At 37.5% G+C, this 20,750-nt stretch overlaps 1 protein-coding gene and 1 pseudogene across 1 annotated transcript in view; one reads left to right on the forward strand and one right to left on the reverse strand.

Annotated features, from left to right (window-relative positions):
- LOC105995241 (putative P2Y purinoceptor 10) overlaps positions 1-20,750 on the reverse strand; it is a 101,559-nt gene that overhangs the window by 72,309 nt on the left and 8,500 nt on the right. The gene's annotated exons all lie outside the window — the stretch shown is intronic.
- On the forward strand, positions 1,857-6,690 carry LOC105995202 (annotated as a pseudogene).

Raw genomic sequence — 20,750 nt, forward strand, 5'->3', positions numbered from 1 at the left:
TACATTTGAAAAAGATATTTGGGGTGACAGCTAATTTGTAGAAAAAATTGTTCAAATTTTTGTAACCACTATGAATGTTCCTCAAAAAATGAAAAATAGAAGTATCATATGATTCTGCTGCACCAGTCCTGAGCATATATCCAAAGGAATGTAAGTTAACACATAACAGAAACACCTGCACAGTTATGTTTGTTTTGGCAGCACTATTACAATAGCCAAACTATAACATTAGCCTAGGTGCCTAACAATGAGGAATGAATGAAAAAAGTGTACATATATATATATATATATGATAAACAGTTATTTGGTCATAAAACAGAATGCAAGTATGTTGATGGCAGGAGAATTGATGGAATGGGAGATGATCTTATTGAGAAAGAGAAGCCAAGATGAGAAATAGAATCATACGTTTTTCTGTCATGTATGGAATCTAGGCCTAAAAATAACATGATATGATTGTGAGACAAAACCAGTAGGAAGGGGAAGAAAAAACAAAGAATATGATTGCAGATGAATGTGATTAAAGTATATAATATATATGTATAAATACATATACACTAAAAATGTAAAACTGGAAGGTAATAAAGAGTGTTTTTTCTTTCTTGCTATAGTTTCTAATGTACTTATAAGGTACCATGTGATTTCTTTGTTGCTTTGTATGTCCCTCCCCCATGGTTGGCATAATTTGGGGAGGGGAAGGGAAAAAACAAAATGTTTAAATAGGGATACAGATTGACCTATTGCAACAATGAGATGTGCAAGAGGCTATGTTAAAAAATGAACTTTACAATTTAGGCAGGTGTGGGGGTGGGGGTAGAGGGTGGGGGTGGGGGTAGAGGGTGGGGTGTAGTTGAGGAGGTGGGAGGGACAGGATGGTAGGGGAAGAACAAAGGAGGCAGCAACAATGCTGGATAAGAAATGTACTCATTAGCTTGCTCATTTAATTGTAACCTCTCTGTACAGTATTTTCACTATAAAAACATTTAAAAAAGAATCAATGTATATCCTACAAAATTAAGAAAAGTGGGGCAAGAAGTGGGTAGGAGAGAGATGGGTGAGTGTTGAAAGGGTGACATCGATCAAGATATATTGTATTCATAAGCTGTTTTGCCAAATGGCAACCTTTGTACAACTACTTAAAGATAACAAAATCTTTAAAAATAACACATGAATAAAATTAAATAGTCCTTATTTGAAATAAAAATTTAAAAATTCAATACAATTTGAAACCATACAAAAGAATTGAAACAAAACAACTACAAAACCTCCATCCTGAAAACGGACAATTTTTAATGAAAAAATTAGGCACCATAATAATTAGAACTACTTTTTTTTATAGGTGTGGTGGTTGATCATCATTGTTGTCAAATTGATTGCATTGAGAGAAACCTAGAAAATCAATAGAGCACATTTCTGCTTGTGTCTGTTAGTGATTCCAGCAACAATTGGTATGTGAATCAGTGAACTGAGGTATTATAAGCCCATCCTGAATGTGGATGGCATTGTTGAACATGCTGGTGCCCAGGTCAGAAGGTGGAAGCTTGCCATTCTGTGCAACCTAGTTTCCTCTTGAGTAGGTGCAATTTTTGCTGCTACCATGGTCCATGAACATGAGTCTTCAGTTTCTTTAGCTTTGAACATAGATACACACCAGTGACTCTCCAAGGAGCTTTCAGGCTTTGACAGGCTAGTCCCCCATATTTTGAGGCTTCTAGTTTCTTTGTCTAAGAATGAGTTCCTCTAGCTCTTCAGCTTGCAAACAGCCATTGTGAGATTTTCCAGTTTCTGATTTTGTAAATCAATCTAATAAATCTTATACACATACACATGTCGGCTCTTCATCCGTTCCACGAAAGATGGATGGGGTCCGAGGAAAGGTAAGTGTGACCGCTTGCCTGTTCCCCAGCCTCCCTTAGCCCAGGAGACAATCAGACGCAGCCGGGAGTCAACTCAAGCAGGAAAACTCGTTTATTAATACAAAGCACGCCATTTTTAAAGCAAAAAAGAGTGGGTGGCATGGCAGGGGAGGAAAAGGAACCAATCACTATCAAGGTCACACCCTATCATGCACCTAAGCTTCCACGGGGCTGGTTACGCCCTGAGCATAAAGCAAATTGGGCTCTGCCCACTCAACTCCCTCTCAGGGCCATCTTTGCTGCCTGTGTTCCCCACATACACACACATATTTTATTGGCTCTGTTACTCTAGAGAAGCCTGACAAATACTAATTTGGGGACCAGAAATGGTACCATCTGCCCATGCTTTGATGATGACTGACAGTATGGTTCAGAAGTCTTTGGAATTGGTTTGAAGGAGGAATTTGGCAAAGTTTGCAGAAGCAGACACAATAACGTCTAGAATACTATGAGCAGAACTTGTGGATTGTGATGGTTGCTGGAAAGACTAGAATGCTGATAGGAATGCCAATGGTAAAAGCTCACTGTTAAGGTTTCATATAAAAATAACTATTGGGAATTGTACTGGAGGCATTTTTGTATTTGAAATGGGCATGGACTTTTGTGGCCCAGGAATACAGTTGCATCGTTTGGGTATGGAATGCTCATATATAAAGAGTTAGGTGGTCAGCCTCTCATTAGAGAAGTGGTTCCACCATTACATGATGGGGCCTAGAAGAAGGTCATTGGGATAATACGTTTGTAGGGTGTATATTCCTCTCTGTCTCTTTCTCTCTCTCCCTCTATCTCCTTTTTATTAACATATATTAATTACATAAAATAGTGGTTTTATATTGTGGACTTGGTGCACGTGAATGGTGGCATGGCAGCTCACCACTCCAGCCCCTGGAACAGCAGAATAAACCTCATAAAGGCACTCAGTGTCAAGCAAGATGGCAAAGGCTGTATAGAAATCAAAATCTTGTGCAAGAAGTTGAGAAATGAGCTGAGGAAAAGAGACCAAAGACATAGTGCCAGCCAAGTCCAAAAGCAGAAGAAGGAGGTGGTTCTGACAGAGATATATGGGTAGCAAGGATAAGACCTCCTCGTCAGATGCTGGAGGCGCCTTTGCACAACAGGATTTCCCTGCCTGAGGCCTTGGAGACTTGGAACAGTTTTCGTGAATGAATGGGGAAACACTCACAGTTTTATGATACTGTGCCCACATTGGAACCATAGTTGGTCTTCACATTTACAAGGCCAAGGGATCTGTACACTATGTTTGACATGGCTAAAGTGGCTGATACCATCCTATTCCTCCTTAACCCACTATAAGGCATGGGACACCACTGAGGATTACTGCCTTTCCTGTGTTGTTTGCTCAAGGCCTTCCTACCTACAGCCTAGCTTCCCAGGGAGTTTCTGGCCTCCCACTGTAGAAACAAATAGATTTCAAAAAAGGTGAAATAAAGTAATTCAGAAGCTCTTTCCTCTTGTTAGATATCCAATTGAAGGCAGGCATACTGCTTAGACAATTGGTTAATGAAAAGTAACTCCATCTTGCTTTTTGAGATCGACAGGCCTACTTTTTTGCCCATGCTGCTGATTGTGCCTTGTGAGGAGAATAACTCTTTGGACACCTGAAAATCTCAGATTATATTCATGGGAGGACTCTGAATGTAAATAGCTTGCTTTACATTGTTGAACATTGAGACTTCCAAATGAAACAGATACATGCTGCCATGGATATTTTCCCCTTAAATACTACAGTGATTAAGTCCTAGAAGGACTGAAGCATGGCAATGGAGATTTGTACTGCAGATGCTGTAACTGATATGGAAAAAGATCTTAAGGTCTTAATGAAGGCAGACTCCGATAGACGGGCATCATTGCAAACAGAGGTCATCCCAAACCAAAGGAAGGAGAGCAATCCTGGCCCACTGAGGAGGAGCTGAATGAGGCAGCTGATTTTGTGAAACAAAGTTTTTTTTGGGGGGGGGTCCAGTCATGGGGCCTGAACTCTGGGCCTGGGTGCTATCCTTCAGCTCTTCAGCTCAAGGCTAGCGCTCTACCACTTGAGCCACAGTGCCACTTCCGGCTTTTTTCTTTTTGCTTATGTGGTGCTGAGGAATCGAACCCAAGGTCTCAGGCATGCAAGGCAAGCACTCTACCACTGAGCCACCTTCCCAGCCCTTGTGAAACAAAGTTCTAAGGTAGAAAAACACATTCCCAAAGAAACATGCATTTACCAAGCTGGATGGATTTTGGATGAAGGTGATAGAACTGATGTGGAAGAAGATGAGTATTACATGGAACATGAGGATTTTATGGAAGAAGACTCTTGGATTGAGAGTGCTGAATAGGAAGACGAGGAGGAACATGAAACAATGACAACCAAGGAGTCTGTGCATGATGATCTATATGATAAAAAAGTCCATGAAGAGGCTGAGGAAAAAATGCTAGAGAAATGTCGACAAGAAAGACTAGAAGATGGTAAAGGACATAGTAAGATCAATAGAAAGCCCACGGATTGGCAGAAGATCTTCACTAGCCATACAACAGACAAGTGTCTCATATCTAAAATATACTTAGAACTCAAAAAATTAAATCTCCCAACAACAAATCCTCAAAAAAACAACTGCCCAATAAATAAGTGGGCGAAAGACTTAGAGACTTCTCTGAAGCGGAAATAAAAATGGCCAATAGACACATGAAGACATGTTCAACTTCTCTAGCTATAAAAGAAAAGCAAATTAAGACAACATTGAGATTCCACTGCATCCCATGGTCATATTCAAGAAATCTAACATCAGATGCTGGAGGAGATGTGGCCAAAAGGGAACCCTACTGCATTGTTGGTGGGAGTGTAAACTTGTTCAACCACTTTGGAAAGCAGTATGGAGGTTCCTCAAAAGACTCCATATAGAGCTCCTCTATGACCCAGCAATCCCACTCTTGAACATTTACCCAAATGATCACAAACAAAGCCATACTAAAGCTACCAGAACAATTATGTTTATTGTAGCATTATTTACCATAGCTAAGATATGGAACCAACCCAGATGCCTCTCAGTAGATGAATGGATCAAGAAAATTATACACACACACACATACACACACACACACACACACACACACACATATATATACATATATATATATATATATATATATACATGAATTTTATGCTTCCATCAGAAAGAATGACCCTGCCCCATTTGTTAAGAAATGGAAAGACTTGGAACAATTATATTAAGTGAAGTAAGCCAGACCCAAAGAAACACAGATCCCGTGGTTTCCCTTATTTGTAATAACTAATATACATCTAATATAATCTTACCAGACATGCAGAAAAGGTCAAAAGCTTTTTTTTACAATGATATAAGATGATGCTAAATGAAATGCATCCCAAGATAGGGCCACAAGAGGTTTTATCTTTGTCGCTGTTGTTTTTAGTGTACTATGTGATTTTTTTGTTTCTTTTGTATATTCTTCTTCCAATGGTATAACCCCTGTTTTCACTGTATTTGATTCTGGTGCCCTGCATCTATTTATACACTTTTCTAATTTGGGGAGGGGGAAGGGAAATAACAAAATGCGGAAACAAGGATACAGGTTGACTTATTATAACAATGAGATGTACAAGACACAAGTTGAAAATGAACTTTACAACTTTGGGGGAGGGAGTAGGGAGGAGTTGGGGATTTAGGGAGGGAATGGATGATAGAGGAAAAACAAAGGAAGGGGTAACAATGCTTGGTAGGAAATGTACTCATTATGTTATTCATGTAACTGTAACCCCTCTGTACAGTATCTTTACAATAAAAAATGTTAATCAAAAAGAAAGATTGGAAGAGATGTTTCCCTGTGACCTGCCTGCTAGAGTTTGCTCTCAGAAATACAGAGGTCTCAGAGAGTTTCTGGACATTTCCATGGGATCTTAAGGAAAATCTTCCTCAAGTTGATGATTGGATCTTTCAGTTTCAGAATTGTACTAATACTAGGAAACGTGTCTTTAAGCCGATTGAAGAAAAAGAAACTGAAGGAGTTGAGATTGGCTGGTATGTCACACACTGCATATCTCTGAAGTCCCTGTCTCAGGGCTTGAGTACTTCAAACAAGGAGCAACCTAGGTTGTATTTTCTTTGCTCCCACATGAACAGAAGATGTCAGTATTGAACATGGTGGTGAGTTGGAGCCCTGGCAACACTGAACCAGTAAAAGCCAAAGGGGAACTGATCTCCCATTGTGAATTCAGGAGCTTCCAAGCCTGTCCTTTATTCTCAGCACACTTCAGCAGATATAGATTTCAGAGATTCTTAACTGCTGATGTGGCTGTAGTGGTGACAGTATATACACCAGTCACTTCCTTTCCTGTATCTATGCTGCTTTTCAAGCAAAAAAAGCAATGGAATACACAGCCTCATTGCTACAGGGAATCTGTTATTGGTGGATCCAGATAGAATAGTCATAAAGAGAGTCGTTCTAAGTGATCATTCTTTCACAATTTGTATAAAGATGGCAATAGTGCTGTTATATGTTCTTTTCAACAAAGAAGGTGTGCTGCAGCTTAAACCAGTGGAACTAAGAACAAAATGGAGCCACAGGGAACTCATCAAGGAACCTTTAGGTACCCATAGCCACATGAAGTTTTCATGGGAAGCTAAAATTTCAGGACACAATATTGATGAACCTCAATAAACAGGTAGTCCCTAAGCGGCCTTATGATCTGTATGTACCAGATCCTGTATCTTGGGTGAAAAGTGAGGTTTCTTCAACAGTGCCTGAAGTGTGAACTGACAACTCCGGTGATGGGAGACTGTAGGCTCTGATCAGGCAGTTTGTCACTGATGTTTTGACCGACTTGTCTGCTGTCCAATTATAAAATTTATTATTTTTAATATATATTTTATAGTAAAGATACTGTACAGCAGGGTTACAGTTAAATGAGTAAGGTAATGAGTACATTTCCTATCGAACATTGTTACCCCGTCCTTTGCTTTTCCCCTACCATCCCTTCCCTCCTCATCTCCCCAACTCCTCCCTACCCCCCACAAAATTTATTTTTACCTTAATTATCTCACCCATGGAAAAATTTCTGTTGCTAAACCTATAAAGCTTATTAAATCTTCCTGAAATTTCAAAAAGTAAAAACACAGAATAATTGTTTTATTATTGTATTTTATACATATATATATATATATATATATATATATATATATATATATATATATAACATCATTCAATCTTCTCTTGCCCGTGTACATTGGAGCTCAAGATTTATGGTTCATTGGCATCTCAGACTTACTTAGCAACACTGCCTATCATCTGTCAATCGATTCTCAGGCCTTCAGCCTTAGTACTAAATTACACCACCATCTTTCCTAGCTTTCCAGCTTGCAGAAAACATATCATGTGTCTGCTTAACTTCATTCATTGTCTGAGCCAATTCATATTAAGTCTCTCATTCATTCACATATATCTTACTGGTTCTGTTTTGATGGAGCAATGGAGAATCCTAATCAGTTGCCATTACCACACGTTATCCTCATGATTAGACTCTTCCCCATTTACAACACAACATAGCATCCCTCTACAATATCCCACCTAAAACACTATACTGTTCTTATGCCAATAAATTCCAAAGTTACAGAGCCATAAGCTTTCACACAATCCTTCATAAATACACTTCTCTTTCACTGTTTATTCCTCATTTAATTATTTCATGGTCTCACAATTTAATGTGAAAATAATAGCAGTATCATATCTATAGATATAGATATGAGATAGAAATATAAAGTATGTGTGTTGGCCCAGGCCTGTAATCCTAGTTACTCAAGAGACTGAGGTCTGAGGATACTGCTTTGAAGCCAGCACAGGCAGGAAAGTCTGTGAGAATCTTATCTTCAATAAATCTTAGAAGAAGCCAGAAGTTCTCATTATCTTGTCCACGTAATTGTAACTCTTCTGTACAGTATTTTCACACACAAAAAAGCCAGAAGTGGTATAGTGGCTCAAGTGGTAGAGTGCTAGTCTTGAGCAAAAAGGAGCCCAAGGACAGCATCCAGGCCCAGAATTCAATCCTCACAACTGGCAAAAAAATAAAAATAAAGTATGTGTGGAAACACACAAAAATATACTGGTTTCTTATCAAAGTATCCTGGGATATTATCCCTGGTGTGTTTGGTATGCACGCAATAACGTATTTGTTAAAAGTGAGTGTTTACTTTGGGTCTTGTAAAAGAACCCATGATTTGGAGTTTTAACACTGAATTGAGAGGATAATGAAGGCTTATGGAGATTTTTAATGGAGATTTTAATATGCAAAAATGAAGAATTCTTAAGGACCTCCTTGCTCATACCTGAAATTAAATAATAGATTTTGTAGAGATGGGAGTGGGAAGAATTATATCCTTCATCTGAAGTTATTTAACTTTACCACTGACAAATTAAACCACACCAGTCAATCAGGCCTAATCTTTGTAGTTGTTATGAAAAAAAGTAGAGAAACTCCATAACTTACTTAGATTATATAGTGATTTAAGACTCTTTCAGTTAATCATTCCAGACTTGAGATGAGCTATTAATTAAAGTGCTCATGTATAAAAAGGCTAGCAAAGATCATCTTGAAAGAAGATTTCCTTTGACAAGTCTCTCTGATTAGTCTCATGAGCATAACACTCTTAATGAACATTTTAAGCTTTGGAGAGCAAGAAGTGATTACAGATTTTTCAAGTATCTTCTTCAATATGATCTTTCATCAAAGTTTATTCTTGTTTTTCTAAGATTTTTTTCTATTTCCTTTTGTTTACTTGAAAATAGATTTCTTTCCGGTTTCAAAACTTGTCAATTTCAATGAAAAAATATTTCTCAGACACAAATGAGCAAGCAAGAAAACATAAAAAGGAGTAAAAGAAACAAGAAAAGAGATAGAGACAGAACAACCATAGGTTCATTATCTATATATTCATAAAAATGCTTTAAAATTTAATATAATGTTTTATAGTTTAGTTGTCTCTGTAACTATGTTGTCATGATCTCTACCTGTGTAATTAATCATCTACAGCACTATTTTAAATGTCTTTAATATTTTGATTAGATAGAGCAAAATTTATGTTACCAACTTTTCTTGCCATTATCTTATTCTCATTAATGATGCTGTGGTATGTATACAGCTAAATTTGTATCTTTAACTACTTTAGTCTGTATATCTACTCAAAATGAAAGGTTAAATGTCAAAAATGTCATTCAAGATGCTTGATGAATATTGTCTTCTGAAGACTGATATTTCTGTGGCACTTTATGAAGGGTTAACTTATAATCTCATTTAAGCTTTTCTAAGATCCTGATAAAGGTAAAGACATGAAATAATGAAATAAAGAAAACATAAGATTAGAATATCAATAAGGACTCTCAGATTATCTGACTCCAAATTATATGTTCTTTCCATGACATCTGGATTATTTTTAAAATATTTTTAATATCTTTAAGTAGTTATATAATGTAGTTGCCATTCAGGAAAGACATTTACAAATAAAATGCCTCTTGATCAATGTTGCCCTTTCAACATCCTTACCCCCCGCCTAAAACCCACCCTTTCCCTCACTTTTCTTAATTTTTAGGTAATATTGATTTTTTTGCCATTTAACAAAGTAGTTTATGTATACAATGCATCTTGATCTGTGTTATTCCCTCAACAGCTTCTCCCCCTTTCCACCAACCTCTTCCCTTATTTTTCTAAACTCTGTGGTATATATTCATCATGGATATTTTGAAGCATCTCAAAATGTAGCACATGATGCCTAATCATGTCTGTAGCTGAGTGATACAATCTATTAGATGTTGTCTTGAATCCAACTTGACATTAACTTACATGATAATTAAAGCCTTAAAGTATATCTTATGTGCTAAGAGTATACCAATATGTATTCATCATTAATTTGTTTATTTTCTTTGGAAAACTTGTACAGGGGGACTCAAGATGTAGAAAAGAAAAAGATCATATTTCCAGAGCATCCTGGGGGAAAATTTAGTGAGACACATCTCAAGAAATAAGCCTGGCTTGGGAGCATACTTCTGTAATCCTAGCTACCTAAGAGGCATAGATAGAATAGTGTTAGTTTCAGATTAGTCATGGCAAAAAGGTGAAATCTTATCAAAAGAAAAACGTGAAGGGAAAAAATAATCTGAAGGCTTGCTTCAAGTGGTAGAACTCTTGTATATGTGTGTATGTGTGCATGTGCATGTGAACATATGCATGTGCTAGTACTTGGACTTAAACTTAAGGCCTGGGCATTGTCCCATAGTTTATTGCTTCAGGCTTGTGCTGTACAACTTGTGCCACTGCTGTATTTCTGTTTTACTTTCTGGTTAATTGCATATTAACCAGAAGAGTCTCAGGACTTCCTTCCTGGGCTGGCTTTGAACTGTAGTCCTCACATCTTCTTCCTGAACAACCAGCACTTGACTTTTCAAGTGGTACAACTTTTACCTAACAAATACACATGTAACCAAAAGAAATATATGCAATTCTTGGGGGAAGGCCAATATATACATTACATTATTTTAACTTACTTTTATAGATTACTAAAAGTTTGTTTCAATCCTTTTTTCCTCTTATATTTTGTTCCACAATGCCTTTGTTTCTATCTCTGACTTTCTCTAACACAAATGTACACACAAATACATTTTCATGTTTCTATCACCATGGTAAAGATATTCTTTTTTCAAGGCTTAAATGATCAGAGTTTATTATCAAGTTAAGAGCAAGGAAGTATCTTCAGCCAGGTGCTGATGGCTCACGCCTGTGTTCTTAGCTGAGATCTGAGCTTCAAAGTCAGACTAGAAAAAAGCTAAATCCATTTCCTCTAAACTCAGGAATGAGACAAGGATGTCCACTCTCTTCACTTCTCTTCAACTTAGTATTAGAATGCCTAGCTACAGCAATAAGACAAGATGCAAACATAAAGGGCATCCAAATAGGGAAAGCTGAAGTAAAACTATTCCTCTTTGCAGATGACATGATCTTGTATTTAAACAACCCCATAGACTACACTCTCAAATTGCTCGAGCTGATTCAAAACTTTGGCAAAGTTGCAGGGTATAAAGTTAACCCTCAAAAATCAATGGTTTTTCTGTATGCCAAAATGAGAGGAGCACAGCTGAAATCAGGAACGCAACTTCTTTTGTATAAGCCCCACAAAAAATAAAATACATAGAAATTAACTTAACTAAGCAAGTGAAAGACCTCTATGATGAAAACCTTAAAAACCTGAAAAAAGGAAATTAAAGAAGAATTTAGGAAGTGGAAAACCCTCCCATGCTCTGGGATTAGGAGGATTAATATCCTGAAAATGGCAATACTGCCAAAGGCTATCTACAAATTCAATGTGATACCTATCAACATCACAACCTCATGAAATAGAAGAAGGAACCCAAAAATTCATATGGAATAATAAAAGACCCCAATAGCAAAAACAATCCTTAGCAGAAAGAACAGTGCTGGAGGAATGTCAATACCAAATTTCAAACAAAGCCATACCAATCAAAAGAGTTTGGTACTGGCACAAGAACAGACCTGAGGACCAATGAAATAGAACTGAAGACCCAGAAATGAACCCACAGATCTATAGCCACCTAATCTTCAATAAGGTAGCTAAAAAATTAAATGGATGAAAGACAGCCGCTTCAGTAAATGGTGCTGCCAAAACTGGTTAAACACCTGTAGAAAACTAAAGCTTCATCTGTATTTATCACCCTGCACCAGAATCAACTCCAAATGGATCAAAGACCTCAAAGTCAAAGCAGACATCGTGAAAACATTACAGAAAGACATAGGAGAAACTCTAGGGCTATTTGGCACAGGCTGAAATTTTCTCAATAGAGACCCAGAAACAACAAACCGAAGAAAGTTTGGACAAATGGGATTTTATGAAACACAGAGCTTCTGCAGGGCAAAGGACATAGCTAGCAAGATCAATAGAAAGCCCATGGATTGAGAGATCTTCACTAGCCAAACAATGGAAAAGAGTCTCATATCTAAAATGTACTTGGAACTCAAAAAATTAAAACCCTCAACAACAAATCCTCAAAGAAACAACTGCCCAGTAAATAATTGCCTTTGAGTACTGCCTTTGCTGTATTCTAGAGGAGCTGGTAATTTGTGTGTTCATTTTTGTTGAATATCATGAACATTTGAATTTCCTTTGTAATCTCTTCCATAACCCACTAGTGATTCAACAGTGTGTTGTTCAGCCTCCATGTGTTACAGGACTTTCTTTGGTGGCTTTTGGTGTTGAGTTCTAATTTTATTCCCTTGTGGTCTGAGAGAATGCAAGGTATAACTTCAATGTTTCTGAATTTGGACAAGTTTGCTTTGTGACCTAAAATGTGGTCTATTTTGGAAAATGTTCCATGTGCTGCTGAGAAAAACGTGTGTTCTGATGCTGTTGGTGAAATATTCGGTAGATGTCTGTTAAATTTAGTTGATCTATGCAGTTGTTTAGATCTGCGGTTTCTCTGTTTAGTTTTTTCCGAGTTGACCTATCTAGTGGGAATAGTGATGTGTTAAAGTCCCCAACAATTAATGTCTTTAGATCTATGTGAGAATTGAGGGAAAGTAGTGTTTCTTGGTTAAATTTGGGTGCTCCATTGTTTGGCAAATAAATATTTAGAATTGTAATCTCCTCCTAAAGAAAAGATCCCTTAATTAGTTTGTAGTGACTTTGATTATCTCTTTATCTTCTTCTTCTCTAGTGATCTTCTTTATCATTAATTTTAATTTGAAGTCTATTTTATCTGATATTAGAATTGCAACTCCCGACTGTTTATGGGTGCTGTTTGCTTGGTAGATTTTACTCCAGCTTTTCACTTTCAATATATGTTTGTTTTTATGGGCAAGGTGTGACTCCTGAAGGCAGCAGATAGAAAGATCTTGCTTTTTAATCCAACTAGACAGTCTATGTCACTTAATTGGAGAGTTAAGTCCGTTAATGTTGAGAGTTAGGACTGAGAGGTTTTTGGTAGTTCTTGTCATGTTATCCACCTTCTTGGGGGCTGAGACAACTGAGTTCTTCTATGGGTCTTGGATTCTCAGTTTGGGTGCGGTTTGTTGGCCTTTATTGCACTGTTGTTGGTTTTCTATGTGTAGGACATCTTTAATTATCTTTTGTAAGGCTGGTTTGGTGGAGATATATTGTTTCAGTTTTTCTTTGCTATGGAAGGTTTTTATTTGGCCTTCCATTATGGAGAGTTTAGCTGGGTACAGTATTCTTGGTTGATAGTTGTTTGTGATTTGGGTATGGCATACATCATTCCAGGCTTTTCTTGCTTTAATTATCTCTGCTGAGAAATCTGAGGTGATTCTACTTGATTTCCCTTTATTGGCGATTAATCTTTTCTCCTTGACAGCTTTAAAAATACTTTCCTTGGTCTGAATTGATCCTGTGTGGATTATAATGTGACAGTGGGATGTCCTGTTCTGTTTGGTCTGTTCTATTTGGGGTTCTAAAAGCTTCTTTTATATGAATAGGCCTATCTTTTTGCATGTTTGGGATGTTCTCTGCTAGGATCCTGGTAAATAAATTTTCTAGATCATTAACTTTTGTCTCTGGGTGCTCCTCTACACCCATTATCCTCAGATTAGGTCTTCTAATGGTTATCTTCCAAATATTGAATCTATCATATTTCTTGGACTTGTCTTGGATGGTTGTATGTTCTTTCTCTATAATATCTAGGCTGTCTTCAATCCCTGAGATTCGATCTTCTGCATGGTCTAACCTAATGTCAAAACTTTCTACTTCAGTTTTTATTTCTTTTCCTTCTAATTGGTCAGCTTTAATGACTTCGAATTCTTTGTTGGAGCTTTGTTTCAGATCTTGGATACACTTCTTTACTTCCTTAATTTGGTGTTCAGTGTTTATTCTCAAATCACTTAGTTAATTGGTTATGGTTTCCTTGTACTCCCATTCCTTCTGTCCCATTCAGCATTCCCTTTGTGGTCTCCCTGAATTCTTTCAGCTGTCTGTTTATGGATGCCATGAATGCCTCTATTGATCTTTGTCTATTCTCATCCTGCTCTCGCAATTCCTGTATTACTCTTTGATTAGCTTCCTCACGTTCTTACAATTCCTGTAATTCTTTTTGACTGTTCTCAGTCTGCTCATGCAATTCCTGTTTCTCTGACTGTTCTCAGACTGCTCATACAATTCTTGTCTTTCTCTTTGACTGTTCTCAGACTGCTCATGCAATTCCTGTATTAGTCTTAGAGTAGCTTCCTTATGCTCATGAGATTTCTGTCTTAATCTTTGGTTTGCCTCCTCTTCCTCATTTATCTCGGTCACACTGAGTCCTTTGCAGGTTTTCAAACTTTTCATTCACCTTGTTTACCACTAGTGTTTGTAGACCTTTTTGGGCACTGTCCTTTGGATTATTCATTAACTCTCTGTCATCTGATTATCATGAGTGGCAGTTGAGATACCCAGACTTGCCATTTTTCTTGTTTTTCTCCATCTTGTTCTGCCCATTTTGTATGAAAGGAACACCAATTTTGTGCCAGAACACTATTTTAAGGCAAGCATCAACCAGATTTCTTTAGTTGCACAGTCAAAATGGCTGCAGATACAATCTAGTTCAACAGATACAATCTATTCAACATCAAACAACTATGGGTTAATGGGCTTAGAACAGCAAAGAATGATTTGAGAAACCAGAAATTATTAGGTTTATGGAAAAATGTGGGGAAAATAGGATTAGAGGGATGTGGAGAGTTAAAAAGAGAGTGAATTTAACCAAATCCTATTCTCAGAGAGTGAGATGGATTAAACTGATAGGAGAGAGATTTAAAAAAATGAAAAAAATGGAAAAACAAAAATTTTAATTTGAAAAGTAAAACACAAAAATTATGTAAGCATAAATAAATGATATTGAAATAAGAAAAGGACAGGATAAAAGGAGGGAGGTATAGAAAGGAAACATGAAAATCTAAAAAATAAAAATTCTTAAAATTGGTTACTTGAAAATTATATAGGTATAAAGAGATAATACTGCTATTAAAGAAGTTAAGCCTAAGAGGTTGTGAATTGAGTAATAAATTTTTGGATTAAGTATGTACACAATGGGGGATAAGGCCTAATAATGGACGACGTGTATATATCTGGGGATGAGCAGAACAGCAACTAAGTCAGGCAAAAAAGAAAGAAAGAGAGAAAAAAAAGAAAAGAATTTTAAAAAAGCACCAAAGGTCAAAAGAGATTTTTTTAAAACACACACACACACACACACACATACATACACCTAAAATATAAATTATGAGAGAAAAAAAGATTAACAGAAAACAATTAAAAAATAAAAATTAAAAAGGTAGAAAAAAGATTTCTTGGTTTTTTTTTTGGCTGGGGGGGCGGGGAATGGGAAGATTCTATATCTCCCCTATGTCTGTAACCAGTTTCGATGGAGTCTCTGGTCTCCTTGTGGTGTTTGGTTTTCCTGTCGTTTGATTGGTCTTGAGTCCGTTTGTTTGAGCAGGCAGAAAAATGCTCTGTGTTACCCAGGATTTTGTGATCCTCCTCCCAGGCTAGTTCAGTGGGAGGGAGATCTACTTTGAGTATTACAAAAGAGGGAGATGGCTGTTTCCTCTAGTTTGGAGATGCTGTAATGAGGCTAGGATCTAGGTAGAGTTGAGGCCTTTCAGCAAACAGTAGCTGTTCCCTGAGGGGCTAGCTTCTGAGACCCTCACAGAGCCCAGCTTCTAGCCATTCTCAGGGTTTATGTTTACTGAGTTTCAATTGTTTGTCTAGGCTGCTGTAGGGAGGGGCAGCCTCTGGGTCTGTTTATTCAGTGAAGAAAGTCACTCCTCTGGGGGGCGGAGCTCTCTCTACCTGGGCGGGGTGACTTTCCCCTGGGTGGAGCTGAGCCTGGCAGGTCAGATCAGGTTCCTGTGACCTGCTAAATGACTCTTTTGGTTTCTTCCAAGGCCTGAGTTGGAGCTAGCTTCTCATTAGGGCCTTTGTCACAATGAAAGATGGAGATTTCAGGTGGTGGGGGAGGGACAGCCTTCCCTCCTCTGCTCCCTGAGAAGGAATGAGGATGTCAGGGTTCTATTCATGCCAGAGTCTTGATTCCTCGGCTGTCTCTGGTCTGCGATCTGTAGGATGAAGATATCTGCTCCTTGTCAGTTCTTGCTGGTGTTGAGTAGAATCCTCTTGCCTGCGGCGTCTGGTGCCTTTGTCCCAGACTCTCTCTGTTGGTATGGCAGCTGTGGCTGCCTCCACTACCAGCAAGTTCTCAGATCTGCCTCATTGCCTGGTTTTTCCCCTGTCTGGCCAAACTCTCTGTACTGTGATGGGACACTTGGTGTGATTCTCTAGCCTAGGACTGTCCACTGGAATACTAAAACTGCTTTCTATGTGAGAGCTTGTTTAGCCTCCAGCTTCTCCTCCACCATCTTCCTCAGAATCTAAAATGTATATATTAAAAAAAAAGCTAGCCTGGGCAAGAAAATCTATGAGACTCTTATCTCCAAGAAACCACTAGAAAACCAGAAGTGGCATTGTGGCTCAAATGGTAGAACTCTAGCCTTGAGCTGGAGAGCTGAGGGACAGTGCCCAGGCCCTGAGTTGAAGCCCAGGGTCCAGCAAAAAAATAAAAAAAAATAAAGTGATATAAAATACTAATTTTTACACTTATCATTTTCTAGATACCTCTAGCTGCATTTTTTTTATTTCTGGGTCCTATAATAGACTCAATTACTCTTCATTGCATATGTATTTTTGTACCATTACCATGTTTGCTTATGATGGTTCTATAGTACAAGAATTGTGATTCGTTTACATTGCTCCTTTTGTTAAGTATTGTTTTGGATATTTGTGCTTCCATATGAATCTTAGGATTACTTTTCTAGTTATTTCAAGAATTTATTAGTACTTTGAAAGTACTACATTGAATTGATATGTTGCTTTTTTAATAAGGCCATGTTAACTATATTAACTCAGTCATTTGGTAAACATAGGAGAACTTACCACCTTCTATAGTCTTTATGGCTTTCTTCAGAGTTTTTAAAAAATTTTCACTGTAGATGTCTTTTTCACCTCCTTTATTATCTTTATTTTAGGGTATTTTATCCCCTGATTAATGAGCTGAATAGTTTTCCTGATTTTCTTTGGTGGATTATTTATGTATGAAAAAAATTACAAGGCCAGGTGTTGGTGCCTCATGCCTGCAATTCTTGCAACTCAGAATGCTGAGATATCAAGATCAAGGTTTGAAGCCAGCCTGGAGAAACTCTTATTTCCAGTTAACCACCAAAAATCTAGAAGTAAAGCTGTGGCTCAAGTAATAGAGCACATGCCTTGAGGGAATAAGCTAAGTGAGCACACAAGGACCTGAGTTCAAGCCCAGTATCAGCATAGAGAAAATAAATAAAATTGAATGTAAAACCACAAAAGACAAAAACATGGAAGAAAAACAAATCAACCTCTGAGACAAGGTTCTCAAATTGAACTGGAGAAGCTTTTTGTTGGTTCCTCCAACTTTGAAATTTTCCAAGTATATAGGTAGTATATAGTATAGCTGAGGTCTATCCTAATTTTTTTTCTTTCGCCAAATAACCTAATGTTCCATACAAGCTGGTCAGTTTCAAGATATGGATGTTGGATATGATATCAGCAATATGGCTGCACTCACATTCTTCTTAGAAAACTGATAGACACTTTTAGGCTCAATGAGCTTCATTGCCTCCGTGTGTGTGTGTGTGTGTGTGTGTGTGTGTGTGTGTGTGTGTGTGTGTGTGTATTCCAGTATTGGAACTTCAACTCAGGACATGAACACTGTCCTTGAGCTTTTTTGCTCAAGGCTAGCATTCTACCATTTGAGCCATAGCTCTACTTTGGGCTTTTTGGCAGTTAATTGGAGATAATAGTCTCACAGACTTTCTTGCCCAGGCTGGCTTTGAGCTACAATCATCAGATCATGGAAGGCATATTCCAGTGAGAGAAGTAAACAGAGTACTGATTCCTGAGTCCTGGTGGAGGACAGCCATAGGAACACAGAAATCCCAAAAGTTTAGTCTTGTTTTTTTCAGATCCATTGCACTGTAGTAAAGATGCTAGAGAGGAAGGCACAGAAACTGAGCTAACCATTGGCCTAAGTCTCATCACTTTAATACAAACCATAGGCAGTGGGTATGTAACTGCATTAGCTTTGACCTCCAGTGCTTTCAGATCCCATTCTCCACAGTAATCCACAGGTAATATATATTTCTCAAAAAAATATACATATATATATATATTTCTCATTGGCAAAAGGGTAGAGCCACTGACCATTCTTTACATATCAACTAAAATATCACATCATCAAATCTTTCATTGGCCACTTACTCTTACTTTCCCCTGGTATTTGATTTCACAATTCACTACCATTTCTTTATTGTACTTTATACAATTATTAAATAGCTCTATTATCAATCTTTCCACACACCATGAAAACAGTGTCTTAATTTTGTCATTTGAATATGTACAGTATCTAAGAAGCACCTAATAAATAGTAAGTATTCAACAGAGATTCAGTGAGAATAAGTAAATATTGTTCTTTTGAGTATATCTTGCATTGTGGATTTATGTCATATGTCAGCTCATAATTGTGTATAAAACTTTGCATATTCAACGTAAATCTTAATTTGTATTTAATTTTAATCAATACTGAAACATAAATATTTACTTAAATACTCAGAATATTTTAATCACTCATAATATTATATCAGATAAATATACTACAATTTATCTGATTATCACTCTTCTGTTATTGGTCACTTACACTGTCTGCAATTGTTTGTTACTATAAATAGCACCAAAACATACCTTTGTCATAAACATTTTTACACATTTAATTCACCAAGGGATTCCTCAAAGTACAGTTATTAAGTGAAAGTACATGAGCATTTTTATTTCTTTACAACATTTTTCCAAATTGCTTTTCCAAAAAGGAATTATGCTTTTCCCTTGCACTAAAATATGAGCAAGACAGGTATCAGTACACAGAACCACTTCCATAAGTGATCTGTGGAAAATTGAACTTCAGGTGGGTGGGGCTCTTGAAAATCCTGTTAGTCATAACTTTGCCACATATTTTCCAAGAGCTTTGTGTTCATATGTCCTGTGGAGTAACTCATGATGATCTCAGGAAATACAAATGACTTGTCAATGATTGGTTTATTAATTTGAAGAACTTGATCAGGGTCATGAGGTCATGAGACATAGATCAAGTAGGTTCTAAGTTCACATATATGGGAAGATAGAACACAGAAATACTGAGATCTTGGTGAACTCTTTTGAAGTCAGAGATTGCTTTATGTCACAGTATACCATCACAAATCTGGAAAAGTGTCTTCCACTTAGTTTTTGTTGCTGTTGTTTTGTCAGTCGTAGGGCTTAAACTCTGGGCCTGGGCATTGTCCCTGAGCTCTTCAGCTCAAGGCTAGCACTCTGCCACTTGAGCCACAGCACCACTTCCAGATTTCTGGTGGTTAATTGGAGATTAGAGTCTAATAGATTTTCCTGCCTGGGTTGGCTTTGAATTGCGATCCTCAGATCTCAGCCTCCTGGGTAGCTACTTTTTCAGACATGAACCACTGGTTCCTGGCTTGTCTTCCATTTCTTATACTTTTAGTCAATACACAATAAACAGTAAGACAATTATTATTATAGCAGATTATTGTCTTTCTACTGATATTGTTTAATCTTCATGACTGTTTTGGGGAAAAAATTTTATGTAGGAGTAAAACCAAGGCTCATTATTTATGAAAAAGATATCTTTATCATCAAATTAAAATGTCTCCATCTTGTAACCAGTCACCATTCTGTACTGATATTTCCTAATACCAATATTTCCTAGAACTTGCTTCTTGACTTCAATTGTAACTATAAGCTGTGTTGTTAGCAACCAGTCATCCATGTCAAGGGTATGAATCTTTGTTTTACAATGGAGTTAACAAATAGATTACACTCCCTTCCCCTTGAGTGGTAACTTTCCACTGACTTTACCAACATCCTCCAACTATAACCATCAGCAGCCTCATTCCTAGCCAGCCTAGAGGAGAATAATGTGTGCCTTTGCATCTAAAAGGACAGATTCTGCCCCCAACCCCAAGTAGGAGCCTTTCACTGGTTAGAGTGCTTACTAACTTCCTTGTATTACCTCATCACCCTGGTAACGAATTGCAAAAAATAAACCATGAACCCACTCCTTAGCAACAAGGAGGAGGGATATCATCCCTGGGGTTAGAATAAAAACCAAGCACTACCCAGTTAGGATAAAAACCAAACACTACCCCACCCAGTGTGCCTGCCCAGCTCTGGGGAGAATAGCAGTACATCTTTTTGTGCAAAAGTAAAATGCCTTGACAAAAATCTCCTATATCTCATATGTAATCTATTCATTTTCTGACACTGGAAGCTCATGTGTTTCCAACACAAAGCCCTAGTTACAGGAGGTAAAATAACTTGCAAAGTTCAAACCGACAATGCAAGCATCAAGATTTAAAAAATGGGGTGTGTTTGACTTCAAAGTCATGCTTCTACATCCCTGTGGTAATTGGGTGATTGAACAAAAGAATAAAGGGACAGACTCTCAGAACAGAGGTAAGTAAAAACCTGTGAAACCAGACTGGGGAACTGAAACAAAACTCTAATGGAGTCAAAAGCCAAAAAGAAAAAAAAAAAACAAAGTAAAGCTAAGGGCCACTTCACAGACTACTCTGCTACCTCTCCCTCCTCCTGACATGGTTTTCAAAATTATTATTACTCTGATGTGCTTTTCCTATGGTTTGCATGTGTATTTTCCATCACAAGGAGGACTTGGCCA

This window comes from Dipodomys ordii, unplaced genomic scaffold (genome assembly GCF_000151885.1).
Source record: "Dipodomys ordii isolate 6190 unplaced genomic scaffold, Dord_2.0 Scaffold116, whole genome shotgun sequence".
NCBI lineage: Eukaryota > Metazoa > Chordata > Mammalia > Rodentia > Heteromyidae > Dipodomys > Dipodomys ordii.